This window comes from Aegilops tauschii, chromosome 2, assembly GCF_002575655.3.
Source record: "Aegilops tauschii subsp. strangulata cultivar AL8/78 chromosome 2, Aet v6.0, whole genome shotgun sequence".
Taxonomy (NCBI): Eukaryota; Viridiplantae; Streptophyta; class Magnoliopsida; order Poales; family Poaceae; genus Aegilops; species Aegilops tauschii.
Genome location: NC_053036.3, coordinates 652,017,467 through 652,033,159, shown reverse-complemented (window position 1 = coordinate 652,033,159; position 15,693 = coordinate 652,017,467). Strand labels below are relative to the sequence as shown.

Sequence of the window (15,693 nt, the reverse complement as noted above, 5' to 3'; positions counted from 1 at the left end):
CTACGTTTAAGGCATCAAGTATCGTTTGAAAACACTCCCTGTTTTGTAATCCAGTCTACTGGTGCTTTCATTGCGGTTTTGTAATGCCCTCCTTCTGTTATGAGTCGTGGTATCGGTTGGCAGGTAACTCTGAACTCCTCCATTGCTCTGCAGTTAGTCTATCTGAATACTATCTGTGCTTCCTTTTGTTAATTTCTTAATTTGTGCTTGATTGTTTGCTTCTAGCATTGAACATCGATGAATGTTACTATGGCAGCAGTATATATTTAGCTCCTCTTGCTCTTCTATTGCCTAGCTTGATTTAGTTTCCAGCAGTAGATATTTATGATATGAAATTATGTGATGCATTTGTGTCAATTACGTGTGGTGCATTGTTTTATTGCTGGCTTGATCCAATAGCAATACCATTGTTTTTTGTAACTGATATTTTCTTTCACATTATATATTTTGTTTTTCTGCAGTACCATGCTCATGTTTGTATTTCATTGGGAAGCTATGTTTTCGTTCATGAAGTTCAGAAATCATGGCTTGTGTTTCTATAATGCATAGGTTATAGCCTTATAGGTAGGTGGACTACTGAAGTAGTTGTATTCTGGCATCTTGATTATGACATGCTTTCATTGTTCTCATGTTTTGTTTTAATTTTTTCCTGTCTTTTTGCCACAAAACAGGGAGTGTTATTCCCTCCTGGCCGGTGCCGAACCTCTGCAACCCTCCTTCCCTCCCCGCGCCGGAAACCCTAGCTCTGCAAGAGGTGCAGCAGAGAGGTCCCAGCGACCACGGCGGCGCATCCACGGCAGGTCCACCTTGTGTCGTCAATGGGAGGAGGCCAGGCGCATCCATGGGCGGAGGTCAAGCGGAGCGCGCCTTCTTCAGAATTTCTTGAAGCAAAGGCTTTCGAGTGGTTAGTAGAATCATTTGCTAAGGGGATGGAACTGAGTCCAGCAGTTAAATCTATGCGTAATTTGATGGTGAGGACTGAGGAGGACGATAAGGTAATTCAGTCATTAATATATGTGAGATGCACTAACCTATAGTCAGATACTATATGCTAAAATAAGCATTTGTTTCTTTTGTGCAAAGGTATGTTGTATGCCCAGTAATCATATATATACGTAGTTTCCTTTCTGATGTAGGCAAATTACGATAGCGTTTAGCATTGAACTATTGTCTATAAGTATTGAACAAAAGAGCTCAAAGATGCTCAAAAGTCACTGATAGAGGTATCATTATTCCCCCATCTCGACAGTAAGAATTGTCTAAAACAAGTTTAAGGCGGTTCCAAGTATTCACCATGTCCTACCACAGTATGAGTAGTAAGTCAAGCTGCTAGAGAGATAGATTGATGCTACATACATGAACTCAATGTCTCACCAGTACGCTAATCTGAGCCAATCAATCTTACTTCTTCTTCTGAAATTTATTCAGCTTTTGTTACAGGAAACAATCCGAATTAAGGCAAGGACTAACATTATGTCTTTCTGGGGCTGTTACCTTTGGTATTAACTTAAAAGCAAGTTCTCTTGGATTCTTATTTATGTTATCATACATTTAATATATTTTTCAGAGGGTATGAGTTTGTTCCTACATTGGTGCAGTAATGGACATCTCAAATTTTGTGCCTAGGATTTTTGCTTTGACTGATGTGAGTATTTCTTAGTCAGTCCTCAGATCCCGGCTTTGATTGAAATTGAAAATAATTTCCCTGATGATGGCAACACATGTGGTCTACAAAGAAATATTTGATGATCCTGCTTGATAACTTGCCAGCGGGCAGAAAATATATCATGTTAATACCATTCATGTATCCGCTTGCACAGACCATCTAACATGGCTCCTTATTTTGTTATTTCATGCTGCTATGGCCTGCAGGTAATAAAACAATATGTTGTATTTTTCCTACATGTAAGGAAACATGTATCTTATTTCTGCAAAGCCGTGCTCTGTTTTCCTGTTCCATGAGTGTTTCGCATTCCCTATAGAAGCGTATCGGTTACATTTATGTTTAGTACACCCAGGCTATCTCATGACAGAGATTCCACCATATGTTTTTAATCCATGAATAAACTAGAATATGCTTTTCTTTATTAATTCGTTTTGGGAGAAAATATAGATTTTCTGTAATACTAAAAGCAAAATCTTAATGCTAGCATCTGGATATTGTACTCCTAGCTAGGTTCATTTCTTCAGCCAATACTTCAGCCATCTTAACAGCCAATAGTACCAAGAGAAGCTCTGTTTCTTCAAGTTAACAGTTAATTTGCACCAATACTTAGTAGCTAGGTTCACAACTTCAGATAGTACTCCCAGCAGTTAATCCCATTACTTAACAGTTAATTTGCACCATCACTTCACAGTTAAGAAGCTGGGTTAACAGTTAATTTGCGCCTTTATACTTACCAACGGCATTACATACAACAGAAAACAGGCTACTCCGAGCAGTTCATCCCATAAGCAAGTAGAACAAGGGAAAGAAAAAAAATTAGGGGGAACAGGGGAAGGTACCTGGTGACAGAAGACGCGGCTTCTCCTCCTTCCGGTGGTCGCCGGCGGTGGAAACTGACATAAATTTAGGGGAAATACCATAATTTTAATGGGAATAATTCAGGTGTTCCTGCTGTCATCTTAATAGGAGTAGTGCACATAAACTTCTGACAGGGTTTGTTTGTTTTTTGCAAATGGATGTTCTTGGATTTGAATCTGCACCTACAGACCATATACTAAGAAGACTAGGCCCGTAAGGGTTCGATTTTTCTGGATTTTTTGAATTTTTTTCTTACGGCCTCTAAAATTTTACACTTGTTACTAGGGGACCTGCACGGAACGACTTCCGCGTGGAGGTTACTCCGTTTTTTCTGGATCGTTCCTGTGACGCGTGTGGGGCTTGTGTCCTGGTTTGTTCCTGTGCACAATTTTTTTTACCTCTCCAAGCGTTTTATACGTTTCAGATTTGTTTTTTCTTTCACTGCTTTGACTGGGTTGGATCTGATCTCTACCGCTTTGACCAATTCTTTCTTTGCTCGCCACGTATGTGTTTGTATGTCGATTTCTTGTTGCACCGATTTTTCCGGGATCTTCTCGTGCGCTGTGGCCGGCTATAAATATGCTCTCGTGGTGTTCTTTCTTCTCCCCGTCTCGGTCCTTTCCTTTGGGTGGTGATATGTCTGGTGGGTCTGTCCATGGTGATCGGCGTGCCGATCGGCCGCCGCTGGTGCCTTCTTCGGTTCATGCATCCAGCCGTGGATCTTCTGATCGGTCTATTCCTGGTATGTTTTGTTTAGTTTTTCGTTTTTAGAAGTAATTTTGGTGCCTTCTTCAGTTCGTGCATCCGGCCGTGGATCTTCTGGTCGATCCAGTCGTGTTGTGTGCATCTCATATTTCTTCATTGCCCTTTCTCCACTGCAGTCTCTCCATCGCCGGTCGCCGATCCAATGCCGCCTGCCTCCCCCTCTACCCCTTTCCCGGCGGCGGGATAATATCAGTATCCGGTTCCCTTTGACAGTTTTGGTGGATGGGGCGGCGTTGTGGTGGAAGGATCTGGACATCGTTCGAGGCCCATGTGAAAGAAATTATGTGCAGGCTGCTGGTAACCGCTGACGCCGAGGCCATCCACCGCGTGGAGGACTTCTTCGGCATTTCCGGCGCGTTGTGGGTTGAGCTTCTGCAGCCCGCTGCCTGCTGGACGCTTCTTCCCTTTATCCTTGGTGTACAAGACATGTTCTTTCTAAAAGCGATGCCCACTGATGTGTTTGATACTTCGACTTTGACACCTTTTTATCCAGTTTGAGGTATTCCAGTGATCTTATCATGTTAGCTTTCTTATAAGTGTTCTTCTACGGGTATCGAAGAAATTTTATCTTGAGCAAAGAGAGCTTTCTTCCATATTAGGTCGCTTTAGAGGGTAAGTAAGCTGTTCAGGATAGCTCAATTATTAGTTTCTCTTTTATGGTTTCTTAGTAGTTAGCAGTGCTTAGTAGTATCTCAAACACTATATAAAGTTGAAATCGTAACATTTTACTAGATGTAACTAGACAGTGGATGTTGCTAGGTCAGCATAGAGCAGAGAAAAATGCATCTTGTACGGCACATCACATTATGCTTCTTCCATACGGAAGTTTCCAATGTTTATTTGAAAATCTCACTCATAGATACGTGGCTCCATTTTTGTGCTAAAGGTTATATGAGTGGATAACGACATCTTCTCATCTAAAAGCTCATGCCTTACTTTGCAAAACTAGATCTGGACCTTGTCATCATTTTGGCAATTTGGATATAGATATGCTTTCTTTCAGGTTAGTAGCCAAGACTAGCTTTTGGAAGTTATACTGGCTTCACCAGTTCGGCTTAACTAGGACATAATTGATTCTCTTTTGATCAAAAGAAAAAAAGATTATCTGTTTGGAGAAAACCTATCTTTTGCTTAATTGTTTGCTTCTGAATTTAGTAACCTTTTTTCATTTTATTATTTTCAGGTTAGTAGTAAGGGAGTTCCTACCAAGACCGACTTATGAAAGTTATGCTAGCTCCATCAGTCGTGGAGCAGCAACTGCACCAGTGTCCCTGCCATGGTGGCGATATGGACGGCACCACCATAACCACGTTAATGGTCCAAGCCCGAGGTGAAAATACTCTCTTTATCTCTCATTTCTGTTAAATGAACAGTTACTTGACTTGATGCTGGCTAGGATCTATGTGGAGCTAGGAAATGTTCTGTTCAACTATCACCATGAATATGCAATGTCCATTATTTCTAAGTTTTGTTAGTTCCACTCTGGAAGCACACCTTGCACAATAAGATAAATGCTGCATGGGGTGTCATGGCTTGGTTAACTCATTAATGTGTTATTTACTTTGTGTTTTAGAAACTAATTAATATAGAGAGCCATTTTGGTCGGTCAAATATGAGTTATGGTGGTAGCTACTGAAAGGTTAGCTCAATTATTTCTAAAATGCATAATTAATACTTGCATTACATGGCTGAAAGGTTCTCACCTAATTTATGCTTCTAATAAAATTAAGAAAATGCTCATGTGGCTACATTGGTGTGATCTTCTTTTGTTTATTTCATAACATTCATGTGTAGTTGCATTGCTTGGAAATTCATAGTCGTTATTTTTGTTATTGATTCTTTACATGTTCAAGTAGCTTAATTTTCTGATAGATAGATTTGGAAGCAGGCAGGCCATGGCAGGGCATTGGTTTCTTGGCAGGCCATGGCAGGGCATTGATTTCTTGGATCAGTTTGCATCAGGATCGTGTGAAGTATGCTTAGTAGCCATGGCTTGGTAGTTGTGTCTCCTTTATTATGTTCCTGCTCTTATTACTCCCTCTCCTATTATAGTGCTTTTGGTATCTAACTTCATGTCGAGTGGCTACATTTTTTGTTTCGAACTTCATGTCCAGTGGCTATCTTTTGTGTTCTTATGAACGAACTGAAATTGATTTTGTAGTCTCATGCCGATATTGAGCACCACTATGTCTCGCTTCTATGACAATTGAATATTTCTTCTTCATTTATTGTTATTATGTATGAATGCATATGTTAAACCTGGATTTCTACTAACTTAGATACCTGCTTGACCAAATGTTGGGACTGGCACCCTCGCGCCAAGGCGCGATCCCGATCTAGTATTTTATTATCATGGAGTCGAACCATACAGGGATCTTCTGTATCGAGTCTACTCTTGAATCAAGTCATCATCAGCTAAATGAGCTAATACTATGAACAGAGTCACATTTTTAGGAGGCACCACCCACCATGGTTTTGGTTACCGAACGAAATTCCGAGCTTTCACGCGTTTACCGACCCCCCTCGAGAAACAAAGACGAGCCCCATCTGCATCCGTTGGCGGGCCAGACGGGCGCCATGCCATGCCTAGCGGGTCCTGCACGGCCATATCACGAATCCCGAGATGATCATCACGAAGCTTTCGCCGTTCCGTCTGATCCTGTTGCTTCTACCTCATGTGGGCCGGCTGCCGAATCCAAGGGCAAGAGCAAGGACAAGCCTCGTGTGTCCGCCTCTTCTGAACCTAGGCATGCCACGCTTATCCATGCCATTATGGCGCCGCACCCGTCACCAATGCCGATGGTGGTCATGGCGCAGCCCGCAGGCCCTGCGCCGGTGCAGGCGGCCCCAGATCAGCGTACAATCTCGTCGAGACAAAGCCTCACCTGTAGGCGAGGCTCGACGGCGCGGAGCAGCAATGACGGTGATGAGGATGGAGCAAGGTTTTGGATCCCAGGCGGAACTTTTTTCTCAAGGGGCATCGAGAATCACGGTTACCACAGTAACCACAAAATACCGGAAAAAAATCGGACGAAATTTAAAATCAAATTTTGAATTCGAATATTTCAAAGACGATATATATAAAATTTAACTCTTTGAAGTAACTAGCATTTCCCTAGCGTAGTGGCTTTTCACACGCACCCACCGCTGCTGCTTGCTACAAGATCCCGAGTTTGACTCCTTGCCGCTCCCGCAATTTCACAACTTTTTTGTAGTTTTTTACTTTTGCATTCCAAAAAAGAAGAAAAACGGGAGGGGTAACGTCTCGAACCCGCGACTCACAACTTTTTTATAGTTTTTTACTTTTGCATTCCAAAAAAGAAGAAAAACGGGAGGGGTAACGTCTCGAACCCGCGACTCACAACTTTTTTATAGTTTTTTACTTTTGCATTCCAAAAAAGAAGAAAAACGGGAGGGGTAACGTCTCGAACCCGCGACTCACAACTTTTTTATAGTTTTTTACTTTTGCATTCCAAAAAAGAAGAAAAACGGGAGGGGTAACGTCTCGAACCCGCGACTCACAACTTTTTTATAGTTTTTTACTTTTGCATTCCAAAAAAGAAGAAAAACAGGAGGGGTAACGTCTCGAACCCGCGACTCCCTGCTACAGAAAGCATGCCTTCGCCACTAGGCCATTACCATCAATGTTAGTACATAAGAGATGCCCTATATTTAACTGTAAGGTGAGCGTTTGAATTCAAAATTTTCAAAAAACTCGATTTTTTTTTGCTCGGTATGAGTGTTTTCCGTGGGGTAGCGGTACCCAAAACAGTGGGATGGAGTCCACGTACGACATGCTGGAGCCGATGTAGTACATGTACGTGAGCGTCGTCAAGGCGCGCGACATCCCCACCATGGACATCACCGGCGCGCCCGACCCGTACGTGGGAGTGAAACTGGGCAACTTCAAGGGCATCACTCGGCACCCGGAGATGACCCACAACCAAGTGTGGTGGCAGACCTTCGCCTTCTTCTTCACCCACACCCACAATGCAGACCAATCAGCTGGAGGTCATCGTCAAGGGCAAGGACATCAGCGGCGACAAGTTCATTGGCCGCATCCCCTTCGAAACGTCCGACATCCCCTGCTGCCTCCCGCCCAACAGCCCATTGGCGCCGCAGTGGTACAACCTCTCCGACGCCCATGGCCAGAAGTTCCACCATGGCCATAGCCTCGGCGAGATCATGCTCGCCGTCTGGGTCGGTACCCAGGCCGATGGGGCCTTCCTGAAGGCGTGGCACTCGCAAGCGTACTCGGTGTCGCGCTCACAGGTGTACTATACTCCCGCCACTGCATAAGGAGGCGGTGGAGTACATGCTGGAGGACAACTCCCACATGTTTAGCCTTCGTCGTAGCAAGGCCAACTTCAACCGGATCCCCTTGCTCTTCTCCGGCGGCGTCGCCGTCGCCAAATGCTTCGACGGCATCTGCAAGTGGGAGAACCCACCGACGACGATTTTGGTGCACGTGGTGTTCCTGAATCTGGTGTGCAACCCGGAGTTCCTATGCTTGATGCCTTGATCATGATTGCGGCGTGGAACTATTGTTGGCAGCCACGGCACCCGCCACACATCGACACGATGTTGTCGCACACGGAGCTCGCACACCCTGACGAGGAGCTCAAGGCGTTCCTAAACATAGATGCGGTGATGTGTGTTGAAATATATTGCCCGATTTCCTTCATCAGTTCGGACTTTTAGATGAGTTGGCTGGTGCATGAATTCAATATGGTATCCGAGCCAAGAGGTCTTGAGTTAAAGTCCCTGCCAACACAGTATTAAATAAAACGATTCTCCGACCTACATCGATCTCACTTACCCCGACGATCTAGACGAGGAGTTCGACACGTTCCCAACGTCCAAGCCAGATGACATCTGGAGGCTGAGGTATGATCGGCTGAGGGGCATCGCTGGCACGGTGCAGATGATGACTGGCTGCCTGGCTACGCATGGGGAGCGCGTGCACTCGCTGCTCTTGCTCGACCCCAGACCGGCTACACAGGGGGAGCGCTGGGATGACCCAGGTTGACTGCCGTCTTCATTGTGCTTTCGCTGGTGATGACTGTCGTACTGTACCCTCAACTTGTACAGTCTTCTGCCCTCTAAGGACGACATGATGCTGTAAGGTTCTGTACTTTTTTCCCGTGCAATGAACGCAAGGCTTGATGCATGCAGGAGTTGCTATCTTTCTTGTCTTCGTTTCGGTTAACTATGTTTCCTTCTCTATCTTTATCTATGCATATGCCTTCTCTTCCCTGCCAAGAAAAAAATGTATAATACTTTTCTAAATTCCATAGAACATTACCACTTCATTGCAAGTCTTTTTTCTAGTACCATTTATTCAATGCCTTTTCTATAACACAGTACAAGCATAGATGCCCACATGCATGCACACACCCTATCCCTATGAGCACCTCTGAGATATTGAGCCAGCATCACATCTTGAGATTAACAAATACACCACAGGCGCTCATAGTCGACGGAAACGTCTCCTTCCACCAAAGAAACATCACCGGAAAACCTAAAGTAAATTAGGAAAAAAGCGAGCAGCATTGCCAAATTTAGTACTTGAACTCTGTGGGTTGGTTCCACCGCATGGAATCTAACCATCTGAGCTACGCTTAGTTCGCTACTCTTTATCTGTCATCTCTAATGTGGGACTTTGATTGTAACTAGTGGTTGGGGCGTCACCCTGTGACGCCGCTTGAGAGGAAGTTCTGTGCTTGTTTCCATTTAAAAAAAATACATAGAGTCCTCGCCTCCGTCTAAAAAAAAACATCCCAGAAAAAAATCCTCACTTTCATCTAAAAAAATAAGTTAAAAAATACCACCGCAGTCTACCAATGAGTGGCACTTTGCATGACCCTCCATTTAAAAAATACCATAAGGTCATGCAACACAATTGCATTGATCGGTGCACTAGGCACGTATATATGATGTACAGAGAGGGGCCACAACCTCAACTATACATGAGAACTAGGAGGTGGGCCCAAGACACAATATACACGTACACAATATATTCAACAGTAGTTTTCCCATGAATATCATGGAAATCTTGTGATGTTGCAACAGTAGCGTTCTGATAATAGCATGCTGATATCTGCTACATTTAAGTTAGGCACATCATGGAAGTGTAGAAATTATGCATATATAAGTTAGGCACATGAGACATTAGTCTTTGTAAGTAACAGTAGCAGCAAAAATCTGCTAGTTCTGAATTTGAAGGCTGCAAATCTACACATTCAGATACACCAACTGATGTGTTATTGTTGCAGAGACAACATCTCTACTGCTCTAGAAGGCGCTTTGTCTGCACCAACCTTTAGGAATTGCAGCTGGGCTGCAGAAGAGCTAAATAACAAACCATGAACTCCATATATCTATTGTGAAGATAAATGTAATAAGAACAAACACTTTTTGACATTTTACCTTCATACGTCAACAGAAATTGATGTACTATCATTGTTATGTAGCCATGGCCATCATACAAAACTATGATGCAAAAAAATTGAGGATCGTCATTTATATTCCAAGATATGAGAATTGGAAGACCAGTTTACACAAAGTTCACCGGGATGAATTTATAAAATTAGCTAGGAATTACTACACTTTGTCTACTGGTTCACTTTTCATAAATTTCCCTCTGATTCAATTGCTGACGAATGATTTTATAACAGAAAACTAACTTTACTGACTTCATGCACGTAAATAATAGTACACCATAAGGTATTTCTATTCATTAGTGTTCACATCACAAGAAAGCAGAACTGGACATATACTAAAACTAAAGAAAGGTTCCTGCAACTCATAATATGACTAATTTGTATGGACTGGAACTGAACCACTTTGAATAAAAAAACATCCGCAGGCAAAACCAGAAGATCCGAATCTAGCGGCAGCAGAACTTGAGACACAATTTTACTCCTATTCTTGAGGCATATGGTGCATCAGTACATCTCATGTGTCTAGTGCACCGTATGTGCCCCCAACTTACTTTTGTGTAAGGGCTGTCATTATGTTCCATGGTAAGTAACAGGAAATAAGTTTTGCTATCTAACTCAGGCTTTTTTTTGGGTTCAAAGAATGTTCTACCTCCGTTGCAAAGACATGCGGATGTGTTCAACTCGGTCCAACTCCTTAAGTCAATGGTTTCCTTCTCGGTCTTTGATTCAGAAGTTGTCGTATCAGACTATGTTTCTGCTGTAAACAACACAAACAGAAATTTCAGTTATGCTACTTTTGTTTTGTAAATCGTAGTAAATAAAAACCTGTAAAATAAACAGAAGCAACAAAAACTGTGAAGTACAACAGAACCAAGCCACCAATTTCCAAGTGATCTTGCATGACCAATGCGAACTATCATCTTTACCTAATAATAAAGGACGGAGACTTTCATAGTTCTTCATACGTCACCTTTTTATATCCGTTGATTTTATGTGTTAAGCATAAAGATTGACGGATGAGATTTATCTATCTTTTTATTTTATTTGAAAAAAGGTTTGACGGAAAAAAGCATTGCTCACATGAGATATCGAACCCACATTGATTCTTATTGAGGCTTTCCAATTTAATAAACATGCCCACGTCGCCGCTGACAATTTATTTTTCGAAAAGGTGTAGTAGCATCCGGGGCTCCCGGCACCCCCTTATCTGGCCGTCCAGTGCTGCTGAGATTCGTGTTGGGCCTGAATGGAACCAGACCATTTACAGCTTTATCAGTCTACTTAATTCTTCTAACAGGCAGCACTAGGCACCTATTTCCACAGTGCTTCCCGACATATGTGGCAGGTAACTGTAGCATTGAATGGCCCGATGCAGCCTCTTCTAGATGTACTAGAACAGTCGCACAGTTAACTACAGAATATACAATACCTTTTTCTCTCTCATAACTCTCTCCTCCACTCTCACGACCTCTCTCTCACACGTGAAAGAGACTCGAATCCTGGAAAAAGAAATTTGCATGCTCACACTGCCCCATTTGTTCTCTCTCCCAAGAAAACAATTATGTTATCTCTCTTTTCTCTCACACGGTCTCTCTCCTGACATTTCTTTCAGTCCCTTCAAAGCCCATCTCTCTCCTCCCCGACAGCCTATCTCATCTCAACCAACGAAAAGTCACAGGTGCATGTAGAATGCCTGTAGCCAACAGTTCTCTAGTTGGTAATGTTGTATTGTCAGGTTGTCACATCAGCCGGGTGCCGGGGCACCCGGTACTAAAAATCCACTCTTTATTTTTTGTTTTTTTGGGACAATTTTTTTTCGTTTCTTCGTGTGGATCGTCCGCCCATACCTGGGCTTCGGATCGTGTTATGGCCCAACGAACATGCCTGTCCCTCAGCTCGTGTTATGGCCCAACAAAATTTATTTGTCTCTCTCCAATTATATTTAACGATCTGAGTAGATTCGAAAGGCAAGAAAAAAAGCAGCCAACAGAAATCCCACGTTTGCCAGGCCGTGACCCCTGGAGTTGGATTCTAACTCCGCGTTTCTGGCCACCTTAATTTCTAACTCTCCCCATAAATCTCTTAACTCTCGCCATAAATCTGCTGGGAGGAAGGCGGCGAGGCTGATCTCGTGGAGGCAGAGGCGGAGGCGGAGCATCAGCCATTGCCTAGACGGCGAAGGAATGAACAAGGTCCCCGATCGATTTCGACTTCATCCCCTTCCCCTCCAAGCCCAAGGACGCTTCTAAGAGAAACCTAAGGCGGGAGAGCTGAGGCGGCCGGCGGCGCCCTCTACTCAAGCGCCACCGGCTGCGTTACCCGTCCGTGGGTGTGGGGATGCAGATCCCCGTCGCCAGCCTGCACAAGGCCACGGTCGATGCGATGACGCAAGCGTCACCGCTGTCTTCGGCAGGTAAGCAAAGCTATCCACTTTTCTTTCTCATCAGATCCGTTTGTTGTGATATTGAATGCATGAATCAATTTTTATTGTTCTTTGAGTGTAAAAGGTTAAAAATTTACCTGAATAATTTGCATGTATAGATATGCAGATGATTTATTGTCTGATGAAGGTTAATTAGCTTTGCATATTATGTTGAATAGATAGATGCAGAGGCATAGCACCTTTTATGATCATATTTGTGCGTTAATTCTCAAACCTGTCATCCTTCTCGAATGCCTTCAGCTTCCACTAAGTTCCTTAATTTGCTGCTCCTTTTCAGGTGACTTTTCTATGTGATTTCTACGTCTGAAAAGAAGAGAATACCCTCTAGATCAAAGCAACGGATTTGTGGATTTCTGGAATTGGTGTTGTTCAGTTTCCACCTGGCCAATGCTCTTTGGTCACTGATTCTGAGGCACGTGGTTGTTTTATGTTAATCCCATTTAGTTTTGCACTTCATGGCCTGGGTGGCCGCTGGACACCCGGCACACGGTCTAGATCAACCCCTAACATTCAGGCCATTAGCTTCAAAAATGGTTGTAGCTGAACGCGTAAATCATCTACATCCGTTGTAAAAGGAGACTACTGCTTATTGACAATCACACATCAGTGCTGCTGTACTGTATGATTTTTCTTTTATGATTGTTTCCGTTTGAGCCTTGTAGTTGTACTTTCTGTGGTTCCTAACTCCTCGATGGCTTCCAGGATTGTCATACTAGATGTGGAATTGGAAAGAGCAGATTTTATAGAAGTTACAGCCATGCAAGACAAGTCATAGCACAAGACGCCAACGGTGGAGGGAGAGTCGCAGTTTGCAGAAGGGAGGCCATGGCGTGAGACATTGCCAGCAGAAGGTCAGTTGCTGCTGACGGAGGGGCCATCACAGTGGTCAGAGTCCAATCTCTGCTGACCTGAACGGCCGATACCTGTCGGCGGAAGGCAGCGGCTAATTGCCAGTGGAAGTCTGCAAGGTGTTCGCAGTGCTCCAGACAATCGAAGACGAACCCGATCAGGATTCTTATGAATGCACGAAGATTCGAGGACTTATTCACCGAGATGGTGAACAAAAGAGAGGGCGTTATGTGCTAATTGGTGTTCAAGTGGCTTGCTAGAGACTTATCTCTGATCCATCCTGTTTGTCTGATCTATGATGGTCCACGACAGAACTTTTCCGATCTTTACGGAAAACCAGTTTTACTGGATACTATGCCACTGATATATGTACACAGTGCAGGTTGCAGCTGATAGTAAGATTGCTACTCAATTTGACAGGTAAAGTGCTAATGCACAACGACATGGATGCGATAGCATGGTTGCCTCGGCCATATCCGCCTCTCCAAACAGAATATTTTGAAATAGCTTATTGAGACTATTGAGGGCTCATTCGGTTTGGAGGAAATCAAAACGTAGGAATTAGGAGTAGTATAGGAATTTGATAGGATGGCACTTGCCAATTTAAGGATTTGACTTGCCTCGTTCCTACGCGTAAAATGAGCTTTGGGTGGATGTATAGTTTCCTCCAAAAACACAGGAAATGAATAGTATTCCTACGAAATTACTGTATGTATTTCCTACAAACCGAATTTATCTATAGGAAATTTTCCTCCGGAATCCTTGTTCCTATGTTTTTTCTATGAAAATCCTTCAAACCGAATGAGGCCTGATAGTGCTTGTCTACTACTTGTAGGTAATAGACGGCGTTGCCTTGGACATGTCTGCCTCTCATAACTGAATGTTATGTCTGACAATATCTAAAAAAACTTATTGAGACTACTGATAGTGCTTCTCTACTACTGGAAGAAGATAATGAATAGTCTTTAATGCGATTATTTTTCATTTGAATCCACTACCCTTTTTGTGATTGATTTGTTAACATCAAACTTACACGTCTTTGTATAGGCATGTTGTGTTAATTATGTCTAGAATGCAAGCAATTAGGACGTGCCTCGTACAATATTTAGGGGTGGTCAAAACCATACGAATTGTTACAGTGTAAGTTTCTCTTCCTTACATAAGTGTCACTTATCTCATCTCTACAATTGGATGAAAGGTCATCAATCCACATATTGATTATTATTATTATTAACCAATTTAATATTTTTCTTGAGTAGTGTTAATTACTGTCATAGATGGTCGCATCTAGATTGTTAGGGAGAAGAGCACATCGGTTTATTGTAGGGAGAGCGCAGTAGTGTTGTCCATCTTTCTGTTCTCAAGGTGGTGGTGTGATAATTTTTTTGTTTTATCTGAGGTGTGATATAATTGCTAACATTTATTCATTCCAAAGATTAGTGGAGTAGTGTAGACTAACGAACCCGTATTGTCCGTCATAAGGAACATACCCGAGAAACACATTAATCGCATAGGGTGCTTTTTGGCAATTTGAATTTGTAATTTAGATAAGGTTGAATCCTTAAAATATGTGCATCCCCATTGCAACGCACGGGCATTTTTTCCTAGTTATTACAAATAATCAGAATGTTGAGGTAAGGAGTAGTTTAACTACCAAACTATACTGCTAAGTTTTATTTTGTTCCATACAGTGTGCCAATTCACATGGACCAAGCTTATATGTGGTACTTCCAACCCACAAACTAAACAGATTTCTTAGTTCAGATCATACTTTTATGTAGGAAAAGGCTAGCACGATTCTTAAGAACCCTAACCAATGTTGCTTTGGTTTTACAACTTTCATTGCTTCTAACTTCCAAATCTAACTATTCTTACACACATGTTTGTTGTATAGATGCACCCTAGAAAAAATCCTGCATTTACTTTCTCAAATAGAATTGCATTTTTTGTTGTTGTTAGAATAGGGTGAGCAGCAACTTTCTTGTCAACATGATTGCCTCTTGAAAATAATTGAGACCTGTTCATCACTTATCTGTGACCTACTTTTCAGTGTCTTCTATCAATCAATGATAAGCAATGAAAAAAATAGCGCGCTACAGAAAATAGCGTGGCCCTTGAAAATATGCTATTAGCGTGTTATAGCGCGCTATAGCGTGCTATTAGCGAGGCATTGTACATTGATTTATTTAGCGAGACAATTCTTTATATGCTATAGCGTGCTATTAGCGGCGCTATAGCGCGTTATTTTTTTCAGTGATGATAAGTGAGCTACATTTTCCATAGAGATCGCCTTCCCATTGGCACTAATTTGTATGGCACAGATTCCCTTCCCAATACACTCGTAATACATAGATAGTCCCTCCTAATCATTTTGAGTTGGTTGTTTGTCAAGATTCAGACCGAGTTTCCGACATCAGACACATCTTTTGTTAGATCGGAGACAAAATACATATGGAACTTAATAATTAGCAGTTTCATTTTGATATACTGTGCGAAAACACCTATTTTTCAGGAATCTAGCTTCATGTAGGCATGCAGAGTTGATTTTTTTTTTACTTCCAATTGAACAATTGCAGAAAAATCAATCCTCTCCAATGCTTTATTATTAGGTAAAGATATAACAAAATAATAATATAATAATTAGGTATAGGTATAGATATAAATATAGA

At 42.4% G+C, this 15,693-nt stretch overlaps 1 long non-coding RNA gene and 1 pseudogene across 1 annotated transcript; both read left to right on the top strand.

Moving 5' to 3' along the window:
- Positions 1-2,751: 2,751 nt before the first annotated feature.
- On the top strand, positions 2,752-5,774 carry LOC120973936 (uncharacterized). The gene is made up of 3 exons (XR_012203981.1): positions 2,752-3,266; positions 3,406-3,901; positions 4,473-5,774. It is a non-coding gene; the product is annotated as an uncharacterized lncRNA (long non-coding RNA).
- A 1,330-nt stretch (positions 5,775-7,104) lies between these two features.
- LOC109744901 (FT-interacting protein 3-like) lies at positions 7,105-8,318 on the top strand (annotated as a pseudogene).
- Positions 8,319-15,693: the final 7,375 nt, after the last annotated feature.